Below are 13,604 nucleotides of genomic sequence, written 5' to 3'. Positions count from 1 at the left end.
TGTGAGTGGGAGCCGCTGTGGTTGCTGTGGTTGTAGTGGGAGCCGCTGTGGTTGTAGTGGGAGCCGCTGTGGTTGTAGTGGGAGCCGCTGTGGTTGTAGTGGGAGCCGCTGTGGTTGTGGGAGCCGCTGTGGTTGTAGTGGGAGCCGCTGTGGTTGTAGTGGGAGCCGCTGTGGTTGTAGTGGGAGCCGCTGTGGTTGTAGTGGGAGCAGCTGTGGTTGTAGTGGGAGCCGCTGTGGTTGTAGTGGGAGCCGCTGTGGTTGTAGTGGGAGCCGCTGTGGTTGTAGTGGGAGCCGCTGTGGTTGTAGTAGTGGTTGTAGTGGGGCGCTGTGGTTGTAGTGGGAGCAGCTGTGGTTGTAGTGGGAGCCGCTGTGGTTGTAGTGGGAGATGCTGTGGTTGTAGTGGGAGCCGCAGTGGTTGTGGGAGCCGCTGTGGGGGCGCTGTGGTTGTAGTGGGAGCAGCTGTGGTTGTAGTGGGAGCCGCTGTGGTTGTAGTGGGAGCCGCAGTGGTTGTAGTGGGAGCCGCTGTGGTTGTAGTGGGAGCAGCTGTGGTTGTAGTGGGAGCCGCTGTGGTTGTAGTGGGAGCCGCTGTGGTTGTAGTGGGAGCGCTGTGGTTGTAGTGGGAGCCGCTGTGGTTGTAGTGGGAGCCGCTGTGGTTGTAGTGGGAGCCGCTGTGGTTGTAGTGGGAGCCGCTGTGGTTGTAGTGGGAGCCGCTGTGGTTGTAGTGGAGCCGCTGTGGTTGTAGTGGGAGCCGCTGTGGTTGTAGTGGGAGCCGCTGTGGTTGTAGTGGGAGCCGCTGTGGTTGTAGTGGGAGCCGCTGTGGTTGTAGTGGGAGCCGCTGTGGTTGTAGTGGGAGCAGCTGTGGTTGTAGTGGAGCAGCTGTGGTTGTAGTGGGAGCGCTGTGGTTGTAGTGGGAGCCGCTGTGGTTGTAGTGGGAGCCGCTGTGGTTGTAGTGGGAGCCGCTGTGGTTGTAGTGGGAGCGCTGTGGTTGTAGTGGGTGCAGCTGTGGTTGTAGTGGGAGCAGCTGTGGTTGTTGTAGTGTGGTTGTAGCCGCTGTGGTTGTAGTGGGAGCCGCTGTGGTTGTAGTGGGAGCCGCTGTGGTTGTAGTGGGAGCCGCTGTGGTTGTAGTGGGAGCCGCAGTGGTTGTAGTGGGAGCCGCTGTGGTTGTAGTGGGAGCCGCTGTGGTTGTAGTGGGAGCCGCTGTGGTTGTAGTGGGAGCCGCTGTGGTTGTAGTGGGAGCCGCTGTGGTTGTAGTGGGAGCCGCTGTGGTTGTAGTGGGAGCCGCTGTGGTTGTAGTGGGAGCCGCTGTGGTTGTAGTGGGAGCCGCAGTGGTTGTAGTGGGAGCCGCTGTGGTTGTAGTGGGAGCCGCTGTGGTTGTAGTGGGAGCCGCTGTGGTTGTAGTGGGAGCCGCTGTGGTTGTAGTGGGAGCCGCTGTGGTTGTAGTGGGAGCCGCTGTGGTTGTAGTGGGAGCCGCAGTGGCTGTGGTTGTAGTGGGAGCTGTGGTTGTAGTGGGCAGTGGTTGTAGTGGGAGCCGCTGTGGTTGTAGTGGGAGCCGCAGTGGTTGTAGTGGGAGCGCTGTGGTTGTAGTGGGAGCCGCTGTGGTTGTAGTGGGAGCCGCTGTGGTTGTAGTGGGAGCAGCTGTGGTTGTAGTGGGAGCAGCTGTGGTTTGTGGGAGCGCTGTGGTTGTAGTGGGAGCAGCTGTGGTTGTAGTGGGAGCCGCTGTGGTTGTAGTGGGAGCCGCAGTGGTTGTAGTGGGAGGCGCTGTGGTTGTAGTGGGAGCCGCTGTGGTTGTAGTGGGAGCCGCAGTGGTTGTAGTGGGAGCCGCTGTGGTTGTAGTGGGAGCCGCTGTGGTTGTAGTGGGAGCCGCTGTGGTTGTAGTGGGAGCCGCTGTGGTTGTAGTGGGGCCGCTGTGGTTGTAGTGGGAGCAGCTGTGGTTGTAGTGGGTGCAGCTGTGGTTGTAGTGGGAGCAGCTGTGGGTTGTGTGGTGGGTGGGAGCCGCTGTGGTTGTAGTGGGAGCCGCTGTGGTTGTAGTGGGAGCCGCTGTGGTTGTAGTGGGAGCAGCTGTGGTTGTAGTGGGAGCAGCTGTGGTTGTAGTGGGAGCCGCTGTGGTTGTAGTGGGAGCCGCTGTGGTTGTAGTGGGAGCCGCTGTGGTTGTAGTGGGAGCAGCTGTGGTTGTAGTGGGAGCCGCTGTGGTTGTAGTGGGAGCCGCTGTGGTTGTAGTGGGAGCCGCAGTGGCAGTGGCTGTGGTTGTAGTGGTTGTAGTGGGAGCAGCTGTGGTTGTAGTGGGAGGCGCTGTGGTTGTAGTGGGAGCAGCTGTGGTTGTAGTGGGAGCCGCTGTGGTTGTAGTGGGAGCCGCAGTGGTTGTAGTGGGAGCCGCTGTGGTTGTAGTGGGAGCCGCAGTGGTTGTAGTGGGAGGCGCTGTGGTTGTAGTGGGAGCAGCTGTGGTTGTAGTGGGAGCCGCTGTGGTTGTAGTGGGAGCCGCAGTGGTTGTAGTGGGAGCCGCTGTGGTTGTAGTGGGAGCCGCTGTGGTTGTAGTGGGAGCCGCTGTGGTTGTAGTGGGAGCAGCTGTGGTTGTAGTGGGAGCCGCTGTGGTTGTGGGAGCCGCTGTGGTTGTGGGAGCCGCTGTGGTTGTAGTGGGAGCCGCTGTGGTTGTAGTGGGAGCAGCTGTGGTTGTAGTGGGAGCCGCTGTGGTTGTAGTGGGAGCCGCTGTGGTTGTAGTGGGAGCCGCTGTGGTTGTAGTGGGAGCCGCTGTGGTTGTAGTGGGAGCCGCTGTGGTTGTAGTGGGAGCCGCTGTGGTTGTAGTGGGAGCCGCTGTGGTTGTAGTGGGAGCCGCTGTGGTTGTAGTGGGAGCCGCTGTGGTTGTAGTGGGAGCCGCTGTGGTTGTAGTGGGAGCCGCTGTGGTTGTAGTGGGAGCCGCAGTGGTTGTAGTGGGAGCCGCTGTGGTTGTAGTGGGAGCCGCTGTGGTTGTAGTGGGAGCCGCTGTGGTTGTAGTGGGAGCCGCTGTGGTTGTAGTGGGAGCCGCTGTGGTTGTAGTGGGAGCCGCTGTGGTTGTAGTGGGACGCGCTGTGGTTGTAGTGGGAGCCGCTGTGGTTGTAGTGGGAGCCGCAGTGGTTGTAGTGGGAGCCGCTGTGGTTGTAGTGGGAGCCGCTGTGGTTGTAGTGGGAGCCGCTGTGGTTGTAGTGGGAGGCGCTGTGGTTGTAGTGGGTGCAGCTGTGGTTGTAGTGGGAGCAGCTGTGGTTGTAGTGGGAGCCGCTGTGGTTGTAGTGGGAGCCGCTGTGGTTGTAGTGGGAGCCGCTGTGGTTGTAGTGGGAGGAGCTGTGGTTGTAGTGGGTGCAGCTGTGGTTGTAGTGGGTGCAGCTGTGGTTGTAGTGGGAGCAGCTGTGGTTGTAGTGGGAGCCGCTGTGGTTGTAGTGGGAGCCGCTGTGGTTGTAGTGGGAGCCGCTGTGGTTGTAGTGGGAGCCGCTGTGGTTGTAGTGGGAGCCGCTGTGGTTGTAGTGGGAGCCGCTGTGGTTGTAGTGGAGCCGCTGTGGTTGTAGTGGGAGCCGCTGTGGTTGTAGTGGGAGCCGCTGTGGTTGTAGTGGGAGCCGCAGTGGTTGTAGTGGGAGCCGCTGTGGTTGTAGTGGGAGCCGCTGTGGTTGTAGTGGGAGCCGCTGTGGTTGTAGTGGGTCCGCAGTGGTTGTAGTGGGAGCCGCTGTGGTTGTAGTGGGAGCCGCTGTGGTTGTAGTGGGTGGGGCTGTGGTTGTAGTGGGAGCCGCTGTGGTTGTAGTGGGAGCCGCTGTGGTGTAGTGGGAGATGCTGTGGTTGTAGTGGGAGCCGCTGTGGTTGTAGTGGGAGGCGCTGTGGTTGTAGTGGGGCGCTGTGGTTGTGGTTGTAGTGGGAGCAGCTGTGGTTGTAGTGGGAGCCGCTGTGGTTGTAGTGGGAGTGGGAGCCGCTGTGGTTGTAGTGGGAGCCGCTGTGGTTGTAGTGGGAGCAGCTGTGGTTGTAGTGGGAGCCGCTGTGGTTGTAGTGGGAGATGCTGTGGTTGTAGTGGGAGCTGCAGTGGTTGTAGTGGGGGCCGCTGTGGTTGTAGTGTGGGAGCCGCTGTGGTTGTAGTGGGAGCCGCTGTGGTTGTAGTGGGAGCCGCTGTGGTTGTAGTGGGAGCCGCTGTGGTTGTAGTGGGAGCCGCTGTGGTTGTAGTGGGAGCAGCTGTGGTTGTAGTGGGAGCCGCTGTGGTTGTAGTGGGAGCCGCAGTGGTTTGTAGTGGGAGTGGGAGGCGCTGTGGTTGTAGTGGGTGCAGCTGTGGTTGTAGTGGGAGCCGCTGTGGTTGTAGTGGGGTTGTAGTGGGAGCCGCTGTGGTTGTAGTGGGAGCCGCTGTGGTTGTAGTGGGAGCAGCTGTGGTTGTAGTGGGTGCAGCTGTGGGAGCAGCTGTGGTTGTAGTGGGAGCAGCTGTGGTTGTAGTGGGAGCCGCTGTGGTTGTAGTGGGAGCCGCTGTGGTTGTAGTGCCGCTGTGGTTGTAGTGGGAGCCGCTGTGGTTGTAGTGGGAGCCGCTGTGGTTGTAGTGGGAGCCGCTGTTGGTTGTAGTGGGAGCCGCAGTGGGTTGTAGTGGGAGCGCTGTGGTTGTAGTGGGAGCCGCTGTGGTTGTAGTGGGAGCCGCTGTGGTTGTAGTGGGAGCCACTGTGGTTGTAGTGGGAGCCACTGTGGTTGTAGTGGGAGCCGCTGTGGTTGTAGTGGGAGCCGCTGTGGTTGTAGTGGGAGCCGCTGTGGTTGTAGTGGGAGCCGCTGTGGTTGTAGTGGGAGCCGCTGTGGTTTGTAGTGGGAGTGGGCCGCTGTGGTTGTAGTGGGAGCCGCTGTGGTTGTAGTGGGAGCGCTGTGGTTGTAGTGGGAGCTGTGGTTGTAGTGGGTGCAGCTGTGGTTGTAGTGGGAGCAGCTGTGGTTGTAGTGGGAGCCGCTGTGGTTGTAGTGGGAGCCGCTGTGGTTGTAGTAGGAGCTGTGGTTGTAGTGGGAGGAGCTGTGGTTGTAGTGGGTGCAGCTGTGGTTGTAGTGGGTGCAGCTGTGGTTGTAGTGGGAGCAGCTGTGGTTGTAGTGGGAGCCGCTGTGGTTGTAGTGGGAGCCGCTGTGGTTGTAGTGGGAGCCGCTGTGGTTGTAGTGGGAGCAGCTGTGGTTGTAGTGGGAGCCGCTGTGGTTGTAGTGGGAGCCGCTGTGGTTGTAGTGGGAGCCGCTGTGGTTGTAGTGGGAGCCGCTGTGGTTGTAGTGGGAGCCGCTGTGGTTGTAGTGGGAGCCGCTGTGGTTGTAGTGGGAGCCGCTGTGGTTGTAGTGGGAGCCGCTGTGGTTGTAGTGGGAGCCGCTGTGGTTGTTGTGGGAGCCGCTGTGGTTGTAGTGGGAGATGCTGTGGTCGTAGTGGGAGCCGCAGTGGTTGTTGTGGGAGCCGCTGTGGTTGTAGTGGGAGCAGCTGTGGTTGTAGTGGGAGCCGCTGTGGTTGTAGTGGGAGCCGCAGTGGTTGTAGTGGGAGCCGCTGTGGTTGTAGTGGGAGCCGCAGTGGTTGTAGTGGGAGGCGCTGTGGTTGTAGTGGGTGCAGCTGTGGTTGTAGTGGTATCCGCTGTGGTTGTAGTGGGAGCCGCTGTGGTTGTAGTGGGATCCGCTGTGGTTGTAGTGGGTGGCGCTGTGGTTGTAGTGGGAGCAGCTGTGGTTGTTGTGGGAGCCGCTGTGGTTGTAGTGGGAGATGCTGTGGTCGTAGTGGGAGCCGCAGTGGTTGTTGTGGGAGCCGCTGTGGTTGTAGTGGGAGCAGCTGTGGTTGTAGTGGGAGCCGCTGTGGTTGTAGTGGGAGCAGCTGTGGTTGCAGTGGGAGCCACTGTGGTTGTAGTGGAAGCCGCAGTGGTTGTAGTGGGAGCCGCTGTGGTTGTAGTGAGAGCCGCAGTGGTTGTAGTGGGAGCGCTGTGGTTGTTGTAGTGGGTGCAGCTGTGGTTGTAGTGGGAGCCGCTGTGGTTGTAGTGGGAGCCGCAGTGGTTGTAGTGGGAGCAGCTGTGGTTGTAGTGGGAGCCGCTGTGGTTGTAGTGGGAGCCGCTGTGGTTGTAGTGGGAGCCGCTGTGGTTGTAGTGGGAGCCGCTGTGGTTGTAGTGGGAGCCGCTGTGGTTGTAGTGGGAGCCGCTGTGGTTGTAGTGGGAGCCGCTGTGGTTGTAGTGGGAGCCACTGTGGTTGTAGTGGGAGCCTCTGTGGTTGTAGTGGGAGCCGCAGTGGTTGTAGTGGGAGCCGCTGTGGTTGTAGTGGGAGCCGCTGTGGTTGTAGTGGGAGCCGCTGTGGTTTTAGTGGGAGCCGCTGTGGTTGTAGTGGGAGCCGCTGTGGTTGTAGTGGGAGCCTCTGTGGTTGTAGTGGGAGCCTCTGTGGTTGTAGTGGGAGCCGCAGTGGTTGTAGTGGGAGCCGCTGTGGTTGTAGTGGGAGCCGCTGTGGTTGTAGTGGGAGCCGCAGTGGTTGTAGTGGGAGGCGCTGTGGTTGTAGTGGGTGCAGCTGTGCTTGTAGTGGGAGCAGCTGTGGTTGTAGTGGGAGCCACTGTGGTTGTAGTGGGAGCCGCTGTGGTTGTAGTAGGAGCCGCTGTTGTAGTGGGAGGAGCTGTGGTTGTAGTGGGTGCAGCTGTGGTTGTAGTGGGTGCAGCTGTGGTTGTAGTGGGAGCAGCTGTGGTTGTAGTGGGAGCCGCTGTGGTTGTAGTGGGAGCCGCTGTGGTTGTAGTGGGAGCCGCTGTGGTTGTCGTGGGAGCCGCTGTGGTTGTAGTGGGAGCCGCTGTGGTTTTAGTGGGAGCCGCTGTGGTTGTAGTGGGAGCCGCTGTGGTTGCAGTGGGAGCCGCTGTGGTTGTAGTGGGAGCCGCTGTGGTTGTAGTGGGAGCCGCAGTGGCTGTAGTGGTAGCCGCTGTGGTTGTAGTGGGAGCAACTGTGGTTGTAGTGGGAGCCGCTGTGGTTGTAGTGGGATCCGCAGTGGTTGTAGTGGGAGCCGCTGTGGTTGTAGTGGGAGCCGCTGTGGTTGTAGTGGGATCCGCTGTGGTTGTAGTGGGAGCCGCTGTGGTTGTAGTGGGAGCCGCTGTGGTTGTAGTGGGTGGGGCTGTGGTTGTAGTGGGGGGCGCTGTGGCTGTAGTGGGGGGCGCTGTGGTTGTAGTGGGAGCAGCTGTGGTTGTAGTGGGAGCCTCTGTGGTTGTAGTGGGAGCCGCAGTGGTTGTAGTGGTAGCCGCTGTGGTTGTAGTGGGAGCCGCTGTGGTTGTAGTGGGAGCCGCAGTGGTTGTAGTGGGAGGCGCTGTGGTTGTAGTGGGTGCAGCTGTGCTTGTAGTGGGAGCAGCTGTGGTTGTAGTGGGAGCCGCTGTGGTTGTAGTGGGAGCCGCTGTGGTTGTAGTAGGAGCCGCTGTTGTAGTGGGAGGAGCTGTGGTTGTAGTGGGTGCAGCTGTGGTTGTAGTGGGTGCAGCTGTGGTTGTAGTGGGAGCAGCTGTGGTTGTAGTGGGAGCCGCTGTGGTTATAGTGGGAGCCGCTGTGGTTGTAGTGGGAGCCGCTGTGGTTGTCGTGGGAGCCGCTGTGGTTGTAGTGGGAGCCGCTGTGGTTTTAGTGGGAGCCGCTGTGGTTGTAGTGGGAGCCGCTGTGGTTGCAGTGGGAGCCGCTGTGGTTGTAGTGGGAGCCGCTGTGGTTGTAGTGGGAGCCGCAGTGGCTGTAGTGGTAGCCGCTGTGGTTGTAGTGGGAGCAACTGTGGTTGTAGTGGGAGCCGCTGTGGTTGTAGTGGGATCCGCAGTGGTTGTAGTGGGAGCCGCTGTGGTTGTAGTGGGAGCCGCTGTGGTTGTAGTGGGTGGGGCTGTGGTTGTAGTGGGAGCGGCTGTGGTTGTTGTGGGAGCCGCTGTGGTTGTAGTGGGAGATGCTGTGGTCGTAGTGGGAGCCGCAGTGGTTGTAGTGGGGGGCGCTGTGGTTGTAGTGGGGGCGCTGTGGTTGTAGTGGGAGCAGCTGTGGTTGTAGTGGGAGCAGCTGTGGTTGTAGTGGGAGCCGCTGTGGTTGTAGTGGGAGCCGCTGTGGTTGTAGTGGGAGCCGCTGTGGTTGTAGTGGGAGCCGCTGTGGTTGTAGTGGGAGCCGCTGTGGTTGTAGTGGGAGCCACTGTGGTTGTAGTGGGAGCCGCTGTGGTTGTAGTGGGAGCCGCAGTGGTTGTAGGGAGCCGCTGTGGTTGTAGTGGGAGCCGCTGTGGTTGTAGTGGGAGCCGCTGTGGTTGTAGTGGGAGCCGCTGTGGTTGTAGTGGGAGCCGCTGTGGTTGTAGTGGGAGCCGCTGTGGTTGTAGTGGGAGCCTCTGTGGTTGTAGTGGGAGCCGCAGTGGTTGTAGTGGGAGCCGCTGTGGTTGTAGTGGGAGCCGCTGTGGTTGTAGTGGGAGCCGCAGTGGTTGTAGTGGGAGGCGCTGTGGTTGTAGTGGGTGCAGCTGTGGTTGTAGTGGGAGCAGCTGTGGTTGTAGTGGGAGCCGCTGTGGTTGTAGTGGGAGCCGCTGTGGTTGTAGTGGTTGTAGTGGGAGGAGCTGTGGTTGTAGTGGGTGCAGCTGTGGTTGTAGTGGGTGCAGCTGTGGTTGTAGTGGGAGCAGCTGTGGTTGTAGTGGGAGCCGCTGTGGTTATAGTGGGAGCCGCTGTGGTTGTAGTGGGAGCCGCTGTGGTTGTAGTGGGAGCCGCTGTGGTTGTAGTGGGAGCCGCTGTGGTTTTAGTGGGAGCCGCTGTGGTTGTAGTGGGAGCCGCTGTGGTTGCAGTGGGAGCCGCTGTGGTTGTAGTGGGAGCCGCTGTGGTTGTAGTGGGAGCCGCAGTGGCTGTAGTGGAGCCGCTGTGGTTGTAGTGGGAGCAAGCTGTGGTTGTAGTGGGAGCCGCTGTGGTTGTAGTGGGATCCGCTGTGGTTGTAGTGGGAGCCGCTGTGGTTGTAGTGGGAGCCGCTGTGGTTGTAGTGGGATCCGCTGTGGTTGTAGTGGGAGCCGCTGTGGTTGTAGTGGGAGCCGCTGTGGTTGTAGTGGGGGGCTGTGGTTGTAGTGGGGGCGCTGTGGTTGTAGTGGGGGCGCTGTGGTTGTAGTGGGAGCAGCTGTGGTTGTAGTGGGAGCCGCTGTGGTTGTAGTGGGAGCCGCAGTGGTTGTAGTGGGAGCCGCTGTGGTTGTAGTGGGAGCCGCTGTGGTTGTAGTGGGAGCCGCAGTGGTTGTAGTGGGAGCGCTGTGGTTGTAGTGGGTGCAGCTGTGGTTGTAGTGGGAGCAGCTGTGGTTGTAGTGGGAGCCGCTGTGGTTGTAGTGGGAGCCGCTGTGGTTGTAGTGGGAGCCGCTGTGGTTGTAGTGGGAGGAGCTGTGGTTGTAGTGGGTGCAGCTGTGGTTGTAGTGGGTGCAGCTGTGGTTGTAGTGGGAGCAGCTGTGGTTGTAGTGGGAGCCGCTGTGGTTGTAGTGGGAGCCGCTGTGGTTGTAGTGGGAGCCGCTGTGGTTGTAGTGGGAGCCGCTGTGGTTGTAGTGGGAGCCGCTGTGGTTTTAGTGGGAGCCGCTGTGGTTGTAGTGGGAGCCGCTGTGGTTGCAGTGGGAGCCGCTGTGGTTGTAGTGGGAGCCGCTGTGGTTGTAGTGGGAGCCGCAGTGGCTGTAGTGGTAGCCGCTGTGGTTGTAGTGGGAGCAACTGTGGTTGTAGTGGGAGCCGCTGTGGTTGTAGTGGGATCCGCAGTGGTTGTAGTGGGAGCCGCTGTGGTTGTAGTGGGAGCCGCTGTGGTTGTAGTGGGTGGGGCTGTGGTTGTAGTGGGAGCGGCTGTGGTTGTTGTGGGAGCCGCTGTGGTTGTAGTGGGAGATGCTGTGGTCGTAGTGGGAGCCGCAGTGGTTGTAGTGGGGGGCGCTGTGGTTGTAGTGGGGGGCGCTGTGGTTGTAGTGGGAGCAGCTGTGGTTGTAGTGGGAGCCGCAGTGGTTGTAGTGGGAGCTGCTGTGGTTGTAGTGGGAGCCGCTGTGGTTGTAGTGGGTGGCGCTGTGGTTGTAGTGGGAGCAGCTGTGGTTGTTGTGGGAGCCGCTGTGGTTGTAGTGGGAGATGCTGTGGTCGTAGTGGGAGCTGCAGTGGTCGTAGTGGGGGGCGCTGTGGTTGTAGTGGGAGCAGCTGTGGTTGTAGTGGGAGCGGCTGTGGTTGTAGTGGGAGCCGCAGTGGTTGTAGTGGGAGCCGCTGTGGTTGTAGTGGGAGGCGCTGTGGTTGGTTGCTGTGGTTGTAGTGGGAGCCGCTGTGGTTGTAGTGGGAGCCGCAGTGGTTGTAGGAGTGTTTGCGCTGTGGTTGTAGTGGGTGCAGCTGTGTGGGGCAGCTGTGTTTGTAGTGGGAGCCGCTGTGGTTGTAGTGGGAGCCGCTGTGGTTGTAGTGGGAGCCGCTGTGGTTGTAGTGGGAGGAGCTGTGGTTGTAGTGGGAGCAGCTGTGGTTGTAGTGGGAGCCAGCTGTGGTTGTAGTGGGAGCCGCTGTGGTTGTAGTGGGAGCCGCTGTGGTTGTAGTGGGCTGTGGTTGTAGTGGGAGCTGTGGTTGTAGTGGGAGCAGCTGTGGTTGTAGTGGGAGCCGCTGTGGTTGTAGTGGGAGCCGCTGTGGTTGTAGTGGGAGCCGCTGTGGTTGTAGTGGGAGCCGCTGTGGTTGTAGTGGGAGCCGCTGTGGTTGTAGTGGGAGCCGCTGTGGTTGTAGTGGGAGGAGCTGTGGTTGTAGTAGCTGTGGTTGTAGTGGGTGCAGCTGTGGTTGTAGTGGGAGCAGCTGTGGTTGTAGTGGGAGCCGCTGTGGTTGTAGTGGGAGCCGCTGTGGTTGTAGTGGGAGCGCTGTGGTTGTAGTGGGAGCCGCTGTGGTTGTAGTGGGAGCCGCTGTGGTTGTAGTGGGAGCAGCTGTGGTTTTAGTGGGAGCCGCTGTGGTTGTAGTGGGAGCCGCTGTGGTTGTAGTGGGAGCCGCTGTGGTTGTAGTGGGAGCCACTGTGGTTGTAGTGGGAGCCGCAGTGGTTGTAGTGGGAGCCGCTGTGGTTGTAGTGGGAGCAACTGTGGTTGTAGTGGGAGCCGCTGTGGTTGTAGTGGGATCCGCAGTGGTTGTAGTGGGAGCCGCTGTGGTTGTAGTGGGAGCCGCTGTGGTTGTAGTGGGTGGGGCTGTGGTTGTAGTGGGAGCGGCTGTGGTTGTTGTGGGAGCCGCTGTGGTTGTAGTGGGAGATGCTGTGGTCGTAGTGGGAGCCGCAGTGGTTGTAGTGGGGGGCGCTGTGGTTGTAGTGGGGGGCGCTGTGGTTGTAGTGGGAGCAGCTGTGGTTGTAGTGGGAGCCGCAGTGGTTGTAGTGGGAGCCGCTGTGGTTGTAGTGGGAGCCGCTGTGGTTGTAGTGGGTGGCGCTGTGGTTGTAGTGGGAGCAGCTGTGGTTGTTGTGGGAGCCGCTGTGGTTGTAGTGGGAGATGCTGTGGTCGTAGTGGGAGCTGCAGTGGTCGTAGTGGGGGGCGCTGTGGTTGTAGTTGGAGCAGCTGTGGTTGTAGTGGGAGCGGCTGTGGTTGTAGTGGGAGCCGCAGTGGTTGTAGTGGGAGCCGCTGTGGTTGTAGTGGGAGCCGCTGTGGTTGTAGTGGGAGCAGCTGTGGTTGTAGTGGGAGCCGCTGTGGTTGTAGTGGGAGCCGCAGTGGTTGTAGTGGGAGCCACTGTGTTTGTAGTGGGAGGCGCTGTGGTTGTAGTGGGTGCAGCTGTGGTTGTAGTGGGAGCAGCTGTGGTTGTAGTGGGAGCCGCTGTGGGAGCCGCTGTGTTGTTGTAGTGGGAGCCGCTGTGGTTGTAGTGGGAGCCGCTGTGGAGTGGGAGCCGCTGTGGTTGTAGTGGGAGCCGCTGTGGTTGTAGTGGGAGCAGCTGTGGTTGTAGTGGGAGCAGCTGTGGTTGTAGTGGGAGCCGCTGTGGTTGTAGTGGGAGCCGCTGTGGTTGTAGTGGGAGCCGCTGTGGTTGTGGGAGCCGCTGTGGGAGCCGCTGTGGTTGTAGTGGGAGCCGCTGTGGTTGTAGTGGGAGCCGCTGTGGTTGTAGTGGGAGCCGCTGTGGTTGTAGTGGGAGCCGCTGTGGTTGTAGTGGGAGCCGCTGTGGTTGTAGTGGGAGCCTCTGTGGTTGTAGTGGGAGCCGCAGTGGTTGTAGTGGGAGCCGCTGTGGTTGTAGTGGGAGCCGCTGTGGTTGTAGTGGGAGCCGCAGTGGTTGTAGTGGGAGCCGCTGTGGTTGTAGTGGGACCCGCTGTGGTTGTAGTGGGTGGCGCTGTGGTTGTAGTGGGAGCAGCTGTGGTTGTTGTGGGAGCCGCTGTGGTTGTAGTGGGAGATGCTGTGGTCGTAGTGGGAGCCGCAGTGGTTGTAGTGGGAGGCGCTGTGGTTGTAGTGGGTGCAGCTGTGGTTGTAGTGGGAGCAGCTGTGGTTGTAGTGGCAGCCGCTATGGTTGTAGTGGGAGCCGCTGTGGTTGTCATGGGAGCCGCTGTGGTTTTAGTGGGAGCCGCTGTGGTTGTAGTGGGAGTCGCTGTGGTTGTAGTGGGAGCCGCTGTGGTTGTAGTGGGAGCCTCTGTGGTTGTAGTGGGAGCCGCAGTGGTTGTAGTGGTAGCCGCTGTGGTTGTAGTGGTAGCCGCTATGGTTGTAGTGGGAGCCGCTGTGGTTGTAGTGGGATCCGCAGTGGTTGTAGTTGGAGCCGCTGTGGTTGTAGTGGGAGCCACTGTGGTTGTAGTGGTTGGCGCTGTGGTTGTAGTGGGAGCAGCTGTGGTTCTTGTGGGAGCCGCTGTGGTTGTAGTGGGAGGAGCTGTGGTTGTAGTGGGTGCAGCTGTGGTTGTAGTGGGTGCAGCTGTGGTTGTAGTGGGAGCAGCTGTGGTTGTAGTGGGAGCCGCTGTGGTTGTAGTGGGAGCCGCTGTGGTTGTAGTGGGCGCCGCTGTGGTTGTAGTGGGAGCCTCTGTGGTTGTAGTGGGAACCGCAGTGGTTGTAGTGGTAGCCGCTGTGGTTGTAGTGGGAGCCACTGTGGTTGTAGTGGGCGCCGCTGTGGTTGTAGTGGGAGCCTCTGTGGTTGTAGTGGGAACCGCAGTGGTTGTAGTGGTAGCCGCTGTGGTTGTAGTGGGAGCCACTGTGGTTGTAGTGGGATCCGCAGTGGTTGTAGTGGGAGCCGCTGTGGTTGTAGTGGGAGCCGCTGTGGTTGTAGTGGGTGGCGCTGTGGTTGTAGTGGGAGCAGCTGTGGTTGTTGTGGGAGCCGCTGTGGTTGTAGTGGGAGCCGCTGTGGTTGTAGTGGGATCCGCAGTGGTTGTAGTGGGAGCCGCTGTGGTTGTAGTGGGAGCCACTGTGGTTGTAGTGGTTGGCGCTGTGGTTGTAGTGGGAGCAGCTGTGGTTGTTGTGGGAGCCGCTATGGTTGTAGTGGGAGATGCTGTGGTCGTAGTGGGAGCCGCAGTGGTTGTAGTGGGAGCCGCTGTGGTTGTAATGGGAGATGCTGTGGTTGTTGTGGGAGCAGCTGTGGTTGTAGTGGGGGCCGCAGTGGTTGTAGTGGGAGATTCTGTGGTTGTTGTGGGAGCCGCTGTGGTTGTTGTGGGAGCCGCTGTGGTTGTAGTGGGAGATGCTGTGGTCGTAGTGGGAGCTGCAGTGGTTGTAGTGGGGGGCGCTGTGGTTGTAGTGGGAGCTGCTGTGGTTGTAGTGGGAGCCACTGTGGTTGTAGTGGGAGCCAC

General features: G+C 60.4%; 1 pseudogene; it reads right to left on the bottom strand.

The window, feature by feature from the left end:
- Window positions 1-1,124: 1,124 nt before the first annotated feature.
- On the bottom strand, window positions 1,125-1,625 carry LOC124001928 (annotated as a pseudogene).
- Window positions 1,626-13,604: the final 11,979 nt, after the last annotated feature.

This window comes from Oncorhynchus gorbuscha, linkage group LG17 (genome assembly GCF_021184085.1).
Source record: "Oncorhynchus gorbuscha isolate QuinsamMale2020 ecotype Even-year linkage group LG17, OgorEven_v1.0, whole genome shotgun sequence".
Taxonomy (NCBI): Eukaryota; Metazoa; Chordata; class Actinopteri; order Salmoniformes; family Salmonidae; genus Oncorhynchus; species Oncorhynchus gorbuscha.
This window is presented reverse-complemented; position numbering and strand designations above follow the sequence as displayed.